The sequence below is a fragment of the Gorilla gorilla genome, chromosome 13 (genome assembly GCF_029281585.2).
Source record: "Gorilla gorilla gorilla isolate KB3781 chromosome 13, NHGRI_mGorGor1-v2.1_pri, whole genome shotgun sequence".
In the NCBI taxonomy this organism is placed as follows: Eukaryota; Metazoa; Chordata; class Mammalia; order Primates; family Hominidae; genus Gorilla; species Gorilla gorilla.
Window position 1 is genome coordinate 94,346,032 of NC_073237.2, and position 13,205 is coordinate 94,359,236.

Below are 13,205 nucleotides of genomic sequence, written 5' to 3' on the forward strand. Positions count from 1 at the left end.
GCAATCAATGGAGACAAGTCTTTTCAACAAACGGTGCTGAAGCAACTGGACATCTATAGGCCCCAAAATCAACCAAACAACAAAACTTTGACATAAGTCTCATATATTGTACAAAAATTAACTTAAAGTGGACCTCAGCGCCGACGTGGTGGCTCACACCTGTCATCCTAACACTTTAGGAGGCCAAGGAGGGAGGATCACTTGAGGCCAGAAGTTTGAGACCAACATGGCAAGACCTTGTCTCTACAAAAAACACAAAAATTTGTTGAGCATTGTGGGGCACATTTGCAGTCCCAGCTACTACAGAGGTTGTGGCGGAAGGATCGCTTGAGCTTGGGTGATGGAGGCTGCAGCAAGCTATGACTGCATCACTGCATTCCAGCCTGGGTGACAGAGCAAAATCCTGTCTCAAAAAAAAAAAAAAAAAAAAGACCTCGGACTAAAATGTAAACATAAGACCATAAGACTTTCTGCTCACTTTGGCAACACATAAACCAAAACTGGAATGACACAGAGTAGATTAGCATGGCCCCATGTAAGGATGATATAAAAATTTGTGAAGCATTTCATATTTTAAAAATAATTCTATAAAAATTTTAGAAAAAAAAGAAGCACAGGAGAAAACATTTGGGATCTAGAGTGAGGCAAAGAGCTCTTAAACTTAGCCCCCAAAACATGATGCATTAAAGGAAACATTTATATATTGGACTTTGTCAAAATTAAAAGCTTTTGCTCTGCAAAAGACCTTGTAAAGAGGATAAAAAGACAAGCTACAGCTACAGACTGGGAGAAAATATTTGCAAACCACATACCTGACAAAAGGACTAGTAACTAGAAATATGAAGCACTCTCAAAACTCAACAGCAAAAAAACAAGAATAGAATTAGAAAATGGGCAAAAGACATGAAGAGATTTCACTGAAGAGGATATACAGAAGGCAAATAAGCACATGAAAAGATGCTCAACATTATTATTAGCCATTTGGGAAATGCAAATTAAAATCACAATGAGATATCACTGCACTCCTCTCAGAATGGAAAAAATGAAAAATAAGGACAACACCAAATGCTAGTGAGAATGCAGAGAAACTGATCAATTATATATGTCTGGTGAGAATGTAAAATCATACAGCCACTCTGGAAAACAGTTTGGCAGTTTCTTATAAAAATGAAACATGTGCCAGGCACAGTGGCTCACGCCTGTAATCCCAGCACTTTGGGAGGCTGAGGCAGGTGGATCACTTAAGGTCAGGAGTTTGAGACCAGCCTGACCAACATGGTGAAACCCATCTCTACTAAAAATACAAAAATTAGCCGGGCATGGTGGTGCATGCCTGTAATCTCAGCTACTCAGGAGGCTGAGGCAGGAGAATCGCTTGAACCCAGGAGACAGAAGTTGTGGTGATTGAGATCGCACCACTGCATGCCAGCCTAGGCAACCGAGTGAGACTCCATCTCAAAAAAATTAAAATAAAATAAAAAATAAATAAAAAGGAACACACTACCCATACACAAAACAACCAGGATGAATCTCCAGGGAATCATGCTGAGGGAAAAAAGCCAGCCCCCAAAGGTTACAGAACTGCATGGTTCTGTTTATTAAAAACCCTCTTAAAATGACACAATTATAGAAATGGAAAATATTAGTGGTTGGCAGAGGTTAGGGAGGGGGTGGGGCTGGAGGGAAGTGGGTGTGGATATACAAATCAAAATGATGGGTTTATTGGGGTGTTATGGGGTGAGTCAGAAAATCCAAGGAAGGGTCTCAAAAGAGTTGAAACTGGGCAGCTCTGGGCAACTCAGTTGGCAGAAGTTTATGGACTTGCCATTCCTCATGATTTCCGGGCTACAGAGTCATCATTAGCAGAGAGAATCATGAGAGAAGAGAATCTGGTTGACAGAGCTTTGGAAGGATAGCCAAACATCAAGGCTGGGCACGATGTCTCACGCCTATAATCCCAGCACTTTGGGAAGCTGAGGTGGGAGGATGACTTGAGCCCAGGAGTTTGAGACTAGCCTGGGTAACATGGCAAAACCCCATCTCTACCAAAAAACATTATCTGGGCAGGGTGGCACACATTTGTGGTCCCAGCTACTCAGGAGGCTGAGGTGGGAGGATCACTGAGCCTGGGAGTTCAAGGCTGCAGGCGCCACTGCACTCCAGCTTGGGTGACAGGTGAGACCCTGTCTCAAAAAAAAAAAAAAAAAGAAAGAAAAAATTCCACATCCTTGTTATTATTTATCTTTCCAATTTTAAATATCCTAGCAAGTGCGAAGTGGTATCTCACCATGGGTTTGGTTTGCATTTCCTGATAGTTAACTATGTTGAGCATCTTTTCATGTGCCTATTGACCCAGAGATGATCTTCTATCACATGTCTGCATCAGGTTGGTCAGCTTCGGGGAACAGTATCACACAGCGGAGCCCAAGTTACTATGGGGTGCTCTGGTTCCTGGGGTTGTTTTCAGAGATGACCATGAGGAAGCAGTGTGGTGAGAACGGTGTGCCATGAAGATACAGTTTTTTTTTGTTTTGTTTTGTTTTGTTTTGAGACAGGGTCTTACTCTGTTGCCCAAGCTGGAGTGCAATGGCGCGATCTTGGCTCACTGCAACATCCACCACCCAGGTTCAAGCGATTCTCCTGCCTCAGCCTCCCAAGTAGCTGAGACTACAGGCGCCCACCACCACACCCAGCTAATTTTTGTATTTTTAGTAGAGACGGGGTTTCACCATGTTGGCCAGGCTGGTCTCGAACTCCTGACCTCAGGTGATCCTCCTGCCACTGCGCCTGGGGAAATTTTGAAGCCCTAGAATGGAGGAGATTCCCAATGATAGTGAGGGAGAAGCGTGAGAGTTGTGAAAGCTTTGGGGACCCTTTGAAGTTAAGGGTGAGATGAGAAGGTGGAGACACGTCAGACCCACTGTCCTAACTGGGTACGGGGAGGGGCAGGACCAGCCAAACTAGGGATGAAGCCAGTGACAGGGATAAACTGTCAAGATGAGGTCTGAGGGTGGGAAGGTCCCCGCAGGTTGCGGGCGGTGGAAACAGGCATGGGAGTAGGGGCTCAGGAATGAGACCCCTCCCTGAGTGTTTCGGCAGGTCTGAGCCAACGGGGCCTTACACACCTCTTCTCACGTAGTCCTCACTACTGCCCTCTGGTGGTGGCTGTCTCCATTTCACAGGGGAGGACGTTGAGAAGTTCCTCTGCGTGAAAGGACAGAGCTGGGAGGTGAACCCCGGCCTGAATTATCCAAAACCCTGTGCACTTCTCAGGACACTGTAGTGTTCCAGGACCCCATAGGGACCCAGTGAGGGAAGAGATTATTATCATTTGGAAGACATTTGGGGTGGGGGTCTCAGCCAAAACATCAACTCATCAGAAAGACTCCTCTTGGCCACCCATCTAAAGAAGGTCCCTTTCCTCATTTCTCATGCGGCACTCAATTAGTTTCTTCACTGCCCTCATCATAATTCAAGACCATATAGTTATACGTGAATATAGTTTACTTTTATTGTAAACTACAGTTTGCAGGAAAAGGACCGTGGAGGCCTCTTTTGTTCCGCATTCTATCCCCAGCACCTGCTGTGGTACCAGGCACGCAGGCAGACACTCGAAACTGCTTTGGTGGATGCAGCAGTGGGGTGCACTGGAAAACGGAGGCAAGTGAGGGATGTCAGAGGTCACAAGCCTCCACCAGAGACTGAAGGTGTTGACTTTCACCCCCCACACCCTCCAGAGTGTGATGGGGGGTTTGCTCTCTCAGGGACAGCATAAAAATGATGCTTATGTTACAGGGATGAGAACCAAGGCTGGGGAAGCAGAAAGTAGGTGGTGTGACCAGCGAGGGTGTGATCAGCAAGGGTGCCGAAAATGGGACAACTGACAGCCTTGGAAGAAGCAGGTTCTTTGGCCATGGGACCTGAGGCAGGCCCTCAGCAGCTGGGGTTGGGCAGCTTGGGTGGCTCCATGCTTCACTTCTTCCTCTGAGGAACTGGCCAGAAAGCTGACTTCAGCAACGACTCAGGGAACAGTCAGGTTCACCCAAGGGGCAGAATGTGGCCTGAGAACAGATGAAGTCAGTTACGCCTCAGTCATCGCTGTCATATTTTCTCTTCTGCACTTGCTCATTCAGAAAATATTTATTGGCATCTACTAGGTATTAAGAAGTCCTTGTAGGCCGGGTGTGGTGGCTCACGGCTGTAATCCCAGCACTTTGGGAGGCCGAGGCGGGTGGATTACGAGGTCAGGAATTCGAGACCAGCCTGACCAACATGGTGAAACCCCATCTCTACTAAAAATACAAAAATTAGCCAGGCGTGGTGGCATGTGCCTGTAATCCCAGCTGAGGCAGAAGAATCGCTTGGACCCAGGAAGCAGAGGTTGCAGTGAGCAGAGATCGTGCCATTGCATTCCAGCCTGGGCAACAGAGTGAGACTCTGTCTCAAAAAACAGAAAAAAAGAAAAAGGAAAAGAAAAAAAGAAGTCCTTGTAATGCCAGCACTTTGGGAGGCCGAGGCAGGCAGATCACCTGAGGTCAAGATTTTGAGACCAGCCTGGCCAACATGGTGAAAACCCATCTCTACTAAAAATACAAAAATTAGCCAGGCCTGGTGGCATGTGCCTATAATCCCAACTACTTGGGAAGCTGAAGCAGGAGAATCGCAGGAATCTGGGAGGCAGAGGTTGCAGTGAGCCAAGATCATGCCACTACACTCCAACCTGGGTGACAGAGTGAGACTCCATCTGAAAAAAAAAAAAAATGCTAGGCAAGGTGGCTCACATCTGTAATCCCAGCACTTTGGGAGGTTCAGATGGGTGGATCACCTGAGGTTAGGAGTTCAAAACCAGCCTAACCAACATGGAGAAACCCCATCTCTACTGAAAATACAGTATTAGCCAGGGGGATGGGGGGCTCATGCCTGTAATCCCAGCTACTCAGGAGGCTGAGGCAGGATAATTGCTTGAACCCGGGAGGCAGAGCTTACGGTGAGCCCAGATCGTGCCATTGCATTCCAGCCTGGGCAACAAGAGTGAAATTCAGTCTCAAAAAAACAAAACAAAACAAAAAAGTCCTGTGCTTGGTGCTGGGGATAGAGTAGGAGAGAGTCCATGCCCTGATCTCCTGGCCCCGTAGGACACAGTGACAATACAAGGCTCCAGGCAACCTCAGGCAGAGGCCTGACCTGACTTGTCACCTTGTCTCTCTAGGGCTTTGCCCTGGGTTCAGTGCTGGGAAGGTACTCCAAATGGTTCCTTAACTGAAGGCGCCTACACTCTAGAGGGAATGACAGACAAAAGAGGCAGATGTCTTAAAGGGTAAGAAGTGGGCAAAGAAAGGGCCGGGCACGGTGGCTCACACCTGTAATCCCAGCACTTTGGGAGGCCGAGGCAGGAGGATCACTTGAGGTCAGGGGTTTGAGACCAGCCTGGCCAACATGGTGAAAGCCTGTCTCTACTAAAAATACAAAAATAAGCCGGGCGTGGTGGCGTGCACCTGTAATCCCAGCTACTCGGGAGGCTGAGGCAGGAGAATTGCTCAAACCCAGGAGGTGGAGGTTGCAGTGAGCTGAGATCGTGCCACTGCACTCCAGTCCGGGTGACAGAGCAAGACTCCATCTCAAACAAACAAACAAAAAAAAGTGGGTGAAGAAGAGGGTCTTGTGGGAGCCCAGAGATGGTTACTGGGGAGATCAGAGAAAGTTCTGAGAGGAAGCAGCTCGTGCACTGAAGGACCTGCAGACAGTAGCCAGGCGAGGCTCAGTGTGGGAGGGTGGAGGAGTGGGGAGTGTGCAGGAACAGGAAACAGGCTGTGCCAAGACCTGGAGGTGACAGAACATGATCCTTTAGGGAACTCAAAATAGTTCTGTGTAGCTGGAGCACAGAGTGGCAAAAAATTAGGCAGGAGTCCTAAAGGCTAGAAGAAGTTTTCTAGGAGCCAACTTCAAAAGGAGCTTGGCACAGTTGGGGTAGCCACTGGGGCCTCAAACTCCAGAGGGTCTAATCTGGAAACTGGACCCCCCATCCTCAACCTTGACCCCGTGACCTAGCACTCTGGGTACTCTAGCTTCTCCAAACTAAGTTCTTCCTTGCCTTCTCCTGTCAACAACAGGAAAGAGTCTGGTTTAATATGTTGTTATTACTTGTTTTTCTTTGAGATGGGATCTCATAATGTTGCCCAGGCTGGCCTCTAACTCCTGGGCTCAAGCAATCCTCATGGCCTCAGCCTCCCAAGTAGCTGGAAGGCTACAGGTATATGCCACTGCACCTGGCTCTTATTTTTATTTTTATTTTATTGTATTTTATTTTTGAGATGGAGTCTCTCTGTGTCACCCAGGCTGTAGTACAGTGGCATGATCTCGGCTCACTGCAACCTCCACCTCTTGAGTTCAAGCTATTCTCCTGCCTCAGCCTCCTGAGTAGCTGGGATTACAGGCACGAGCCACCATGTCCAGCTAATGTTTTGTATTTTTAGTAGAGATGGGTTTTCACTATGTTGGTCAGGCTGGTCTCAAACTCCTGACCTCAAGTGATCTGCCCACCTCAGCCTCCCAAAGTGCTGAGACTACAGGCATGAGCTACCGAGCCCGGCCTAATTTATTTTTAAAGACCTTCCTACACGTTCTCAGCCATTTGGACAGATTGAACATTGATTCATTATCCAAGCAGAAAAAGCACCAGAAACTGACTTTAAATCCAAGAATAAGAGTGGAATGAAAATTTATTCTTTCCTCTTTACTATAGTAAGACAAAGTACTACGTTACTTTACTGAAAATTTTTATTTAGTCACAAATGAGCCTAACTTGCTTTCGTGAGATGACTATTTTTAAATGTGATTTCTCTTTTTTCCTTTAATTTCCACTTATTCACAAATTATATAAAACTGCAATAGCTTTCTTCAGTCAAAAGCGACTGAGTTACTTTAGTGCTGGATTTCATTTTCTCTGTGATCAGAGTCCGCTGCTCAGCCTCAGCCCAGAATGTGAAGGCCATTTAAACCTGAGACACGGCCAGGTGTGGTGGCTCATGCCTGTAATCCCAGCACTTTGGGAGGCCAAGGCAGGCGGATTATGAGGTCAGGAGTTCGAGACCAGCCTGGCCAGCATAGTGAAACTCCGCCTCTACTAAAAAATACAAAAATTAGCCAGGTGTGGTAGCAGGTGCCTGTAGTCCCAGCTACTGGGGAGGCTGAGGCAGGAGAATCGCTTGAACCCAGGAGGCAGAGGTTGCAGTGAGCCAAGGTCGCGCCACTGCACCCCAGCCTGGCGACAGAGAGAGACTACGTCTAAAAAAAAAACAAACAAAAAAAACAAACAAAAAAACCCTGAGACACTAAACACATGCCATCTAGAGTAGCACACCCATATTTCATGCATGATAAGTGAACCTGCTCCAACCTCCCTCCCTCTTATTTTTACTTTCTTATTTTTACTTTTAGAGACAGACTCTCACTCTATTGCCCAGGCTGGAGTGCAGTAGCATGATCACGGCTCACTGCAGCCTCCACCTCTGCCTCAGCAATCCTCCTGCCTCAGCCTCTTGGGTAGCTGTGTAGCTGGGACTGAAACTGCCTTTGCAAAATTATGACTGGGACAGTGAAAGAGCTCTAACTTAACTGACTTCAACTTGCTTCTAACCTCCAAGCTGTCCTTGTTCATTCCTGGGCGTAGGCTGAACTAACTTTGGGAGAAAATTAGTTTATACTTTAAACAAAGACAGTAACAGCCCTTTCCCAAAGCAGACCTCCTTCTTGCCTGGGCTCTAGATTGCCTTTGTAGGACTAATATTAGCCATAAGATTAGAAATTATGGTTCAGGAGTCACACAGCTGGAGGGGGACAAGATTCTGACCCTCCCTAAACTGCTCCTAAGGTCAGTGCTTGAGATATTTTGCAGACCCTGCACTTGATGGATCAGCTGGCCCTACCCAGATCAATAAACTGGCTCATCTGATCTTGCAGCCCCGACCCAGGAACTGACTCTGTGCAAGAAGAGAGCTCCGACTCCCTATGATTTCATCCCTGAACAATCAGCACTCCCGGCTCACTGGCTTCCCCCACCCAGCAAGTTATCCTTAAAATCTCTGCTCCCTGAATGCTCAGGGAGACTGATTTGAGTAATAATGAAACTCCAGCCTCCCGCACAGCCGGCTGTGCATGAATTACTCTTTCTCTATTGCACTTCCCCTGTCTTCATGAATTGACACTGTCTAGCAGCGGGTAAGGTGAACCCCTGGGTGGTTACAGGACCACAGGCATGTGCCACCATGTCTGGCTAACTTTTTTAGTTTTTGTAGAGACCAGGTCTCACTATGTTGCCCAGGCTGCTCTTGAACTCCTGGGCTCAAGTGGTCCTCCTGTCTCAGTCTCGCAAAGTTCTGAGATTACAGGCATGAGTCACCGCACCCGGCATCTCTCTCTTTCCTTTGGTTGCCTCCTGTTGGTCTCCAAACACGCACTTCCTCAGAACCCCTCAACTCTTTGGATTCCTCCAGCCCAGGGTCCATTTTCCACCTGCTTTGACAACTGAGCTTTTCCAAGAAAGGGCTATTTTCACTTTTTCTATTTCTTCAACTCCCCTTTGCCACCAAATCTGCTGTCTCCAAGTGGCCCCCTGATCCCCATGGCCACTGGTGTCTTCTCGTTCCTCATTCTCCTGGACTGCTCGGGGCCTTTGATGTTGTGGGCCTCGCCTCCTCAGGACACACACCTGCTCTGTCTCCTGCTTGTTTCTCCCAGGGCAGCTGCACCTGCTGTCTCCTCTGCACTGCTTAGCCCCCGGCATGTGCTCTCCTGCAGCAGTCGGGCCTATCCTCGGTCTTTTTCCAACTCAGAGTGGCTCCCAGATCCCTCTCCACTCAAGACCTCTGCTCTGAGCTTCCACATTGCCTTTCCTCCTGCCTGGGGGCAGCTTCACCTGTGTATTTTCTTTTCTTTTCTTTTTTTCTTTTTTTTTTTTTTTTTTGAGACGGAGTCTCGCTGTGTCACCCAGGCTGGAGTGCAGTGGCGCGATCTCAGCTCATTGCAACCTCTGCCTCCCAGGTTCAAGCAATTCTCTGCCTCAGCCTCCTGGGTAGCTAGGATTACAGGTGCCCTACATCACGCCCGGCTAATTTTTGTATTTTTAGTAGAGAGGGGGTTTCACCACCTTGGCCAGGCTGCTCTTGAACTCCTGACCTCTTGATCCACCCGCCTCGGCCTCCCAAAGTGCTGGGATTACAGGCGTGAGCCACTGTGCCCAGTGATTTTTTTGTTTTTAGTACAGACAGGGTTTAATCACGTTGGCAAGGCTGGTCTCAAATTCCTGGCCTCAAGTGATCCACCCACCTTGGTCTCCCAAAGTGCCGAGATTACAGGTGTGAGCCACTGTGCCTGGCCAGTATTCTCATCTACAGTTTTAGTATAGTATTTAGGGGAACAGTGTACTATTAGGTAAATAATGAGCTCTAGGATGAGGAATAAAATTCCCAGTATTAAAAGTAAAGATTTGAAAGCATTAGTTTGGGGACTTGTAACCCACAAATAATTTAGGATTTAGTCCAAATTGCAGGAAAAAAAAACTTAAGAACAACTAACAACAGGTGTACTATAGTTGTTTTTGAAGCCAATTTTTTCTCTCTCCATTCTTCATTTTTATTAAAGATTTGTATTTTTAGTGGAGATGGGGTTTCACCATGTGGGCCAGGCTGGTCTCAAACTCCGACCTCAGGTAATCCACCCGCCTCGGCCTCCCAAAGTGCTGGGATTACAGGCATGAGCCACCTCACCCAGCAATAAGGACATCTTTATTTTTTTTTTGAGTCTGAGTTTTGCTCTTTTTGCCCAGGCTGGAGTGCAATGACATGATCTTGGCTCACTGTAACCTCCGCCTTCTGGGTTCTAGTGATTCTCCTGCCTCAGCCTCCAGAGTAGCTGGGATTGCAGGCATGTGCCACCACGCCCGGCTAATTTTGTTTTTTGTTTTTTGTTTTTTTTTGAGACGGAGTCTTGTTCTGTCGCCCAGGCTGGAGTGGAGTGGCGCAATCTCGGCTCACTGCAAGTTCCGCCTCCCAGGTTCACGCCATTCTCCTGCCTCAGCCTCCCGAGTAGCTGGGACTACAGGAGTCTGCCACCACACCCAGCTAATTTTTTGTATTTTTAGTAGAGACGGGGTTTCTCCATGGTGGTCAGGCTGGTCTCGAACTCCTGACCTCAGGTGATCTGCCCGCCTCGGCCTCCCGAAGTGTTAGGATTACAGACAAGAGCCACCGCGCCTGGCCTAAGGACATCTTTTAAAAAAAAGTTTTCCTGGCCGGGCGCGGTGGCTCATGCCTGTAATCCCAGCACTTTAGGAGGCTGAGGTGGCAGATCACAAGGTCAGGAGATCGAGACAATCCTGGCTAATCCGGTGAAACCCCGTCTCTACTAAAAATGCAAAAAATTAGCCGGGCGTGGTGGCAGGAGCCAGTCTCTACTAAAAATACAAAAAAATTAGCCAGGCGTGGTGGCAGGAGCCTCTAGTCCCCGCTACTCGGGAGGCTGAGGCAGGAGAATGGCGTGAACCCAGGAGGCGGAGCTTGCAGTGAGCCGAGATGGTGTCACTGCACTCCAGCCCAGGCAAGAGTGCCAGACTCTGTCTCAAAAAAAAAAAAAAAAAAGTTTTCCTATAATTTTTAAATTGGAAAATTGCCTGGACACTTAGTATCTATTAATAATCTTAGATCTCAAATTATATGACAAGTTTGTTTTTCAAGCATTTATTCCATTACATTTACCTGATTATTTAATAGTTTTCCTAGATTAACTGTGATATCGAATAAGCACTAAACCACTTGATCAATAAATGCAAACAAAAATGCTAACAACTCTTAAAACATTTCTAATGTTATTTTACCTATAATGTTAAAGTCAGCTTATTTATTAAAGAGCTTACTTAGGCTGGGCGCAATGGCTCAAGCCTGTAATCCCAGCACTTTGGGAGGCCAAGGAGGGCAGATTATGAGGTCAAGAGATTGAGACCATCCTGGACAACATGGTGAAACCCCGTCTCTACTAAAAATACAAAAATTAGCTGGGCATGGTGGTGCGCGCCTGTAGTACCAGCTACTCAGGAGGCTGAGGCAGAAGAATCACTTGAACCTGGGAGATGGAGGTTGCAGTGAGCCGAGATCACGCCACTGCACTCCAGCTGGAGACAGAGCGAGACTCTACCTCAAAAAAAAAAAAGAGTTTACTTAAGTCATGCAATCTTGAAAAAGCATTTGATTAGTCTTTCTTTTTTGATAAAGTATTTGATTTAAGCACTTTTATTTTTCTTTAAGCCAGTTAATTAGAACTCATACATTTTTAGTAGTGAAACATTGTGTATACAACACATAAATACATAGACGTATTAGGCATGCCAATAGAAGTACATCTTATAGACTCATAAGACCTCTTTTTTTTCCCCTATTTAGACTTGCAAATTCTTGATAACCTGTTTCTTTACTCTAGGGAATTGTCAGCTGACTAGCCCTAAATTTGCATTTTTTTTTTTTAAGATGGAATCTCGCTCTGTTGCCCAGGCTGGAGTGCAATGGTGCGATATTGGCTCACTGCAACCTCCCCCTCCTGGGTTCAAGCGATTCTTCCGCCTCAGCCTCCCGAGTAGCTGGGATTACAGGCATGTGACACCATGCCTAGCTAATTTTTGTATTTTTAGTTTTGCCATGTTGGCCAGGCTGGTCTGGAACTCCTGACCTCAGGTGATCTGCCCACCTCAACCTTCCAAAGTGCTGGGATTACAGGCATGGGCCACCACGCCTGGCTAATTTACATGTTAAAGCAAACAACTCTTAGGTGAAAAAATCAGATAGCAAAATTTACATCTCTAAATTCAGAGAGGAAAAAGTCTGGTGTGCTAGAGGGAAGTTAAAACTGATTTAATTGCCAGTTAAACATAAAATTATAGAAATCTATCATAAAGGCCTTTTAAATACACACACACAGACACACATACACACACACAGAGAGAGATCCTATAGCTTTTACTTCAGAACTCTAGCCATGAGATAAACACAAATTCACTGGCTTGCAAAAAAAAAAAAAGTTTGGATCTAAACAGTGGTTTTTATCTCAGTAGAAAAGTAACAGCAGAGTTAAAGCAAGCAGAAAAGAAAATAGAGAGAAAGAGAACTTAGAAATTCTGTGGACCTTTGGGCTCTTTTTCCTTAATGCAGTGGTCATCTTGTGCACAAAGCCCATAATATTTCCATTTTACACAAGTTCTAACAAGTAGAGGTGCCGTAACACTAGGAGTGCCCCAAAAGGGTTTACTCTTCTTGTTTTCTCCGCCTTCTTAGATTATTTGTTTCCTTTTTTTTTTTTTTTTCTTAAAAGGAGGAACTGAGCTGTGTCCTAGGGCTTTTGTGGAGTGGGTCAAAGTGTGTGCTGCTTGAGGGCAGGACTCCATAGTGTGTCACCACTGAGGTGTTGCTGCCCTCTTAGCATCTCAATTTCTGACTCTGCAGGTCTAAGCCCCTTCAGGAGGGCTGAAAGTGCGGAGTCATCAGCTTCCATATGCCCTTCCTGGACGAGCCTTTTTAAAACTAATTTTGGTGAGGGTTCCCTGTAGGGCCGTTGCACGTCATGAGGGTCAACCCTCCAGACACTCCCACATGGCCCCCGGTCACCCAGAGGCGCCTTTCAGCTAGCAAGGGCAAAATGCCCTTTCTTTTTTTTTTTTTTTTTTTTTGAGAAAGAGTCTCGGTCTGTCACCAGGCTGGAGTGCAGTGGCACCATCTTGGCTCACTGCAACCTCCAACTCCCTGGTTCAAGCTATTCTCCTGGTTCAGCCTCCCGAGTAGCTGGGATTACAGGCACGCGCCACCATGCCCAGCTAATTTTTGTATTTTTAGTAGAGATGAGGTTTCACCATGTTGGCCAGGATGGTCTTGATCTCCTGACCTCGTGATCTGCCCGCCTCGGCTTCCCAAAGTGCTGGGATTACAGGCATGAGCCACCGCGCCTGCAAAATGCTCTTTCTCTTGGATGCTGAGTAAACTCAGTCTGTCATTTACCTATGAAAACAACAGTTCAGTTCCTCACTTAAATGTACGCAGACAAGCCAAATTGAGATTAATTTTGGGAGAAAAAGCAATGGAGAAGACCCTTTAGAATGCGCCTCTGAGCTCAGTGTGGTGGCTCACACCTATAATCACAGCACTTTGGGAGGCCAAGGCGGGTGGATT

At 46.7% G+C, this 13,205-nt stretch overlaps 1 non-coding gene across 1 annotated transcript; it reads left to right on the forward strand.

Moving 5' to 3' along the window:
• Positions 1-470: 470 nt before the first annotated feature.
• LOC115935874 (U6 spliceosomal RNA) lies at positions 471-576 on the forward strand. Its single transcript, XR_004071471.2, has one exon. It is a non-coding gene; the product is annotated as a U6 spliceosomal RNA (small nuclear RNA).
• The last annotated feature ends 12,629 nt before the right edge of the window (positions 577-13,205 follow it).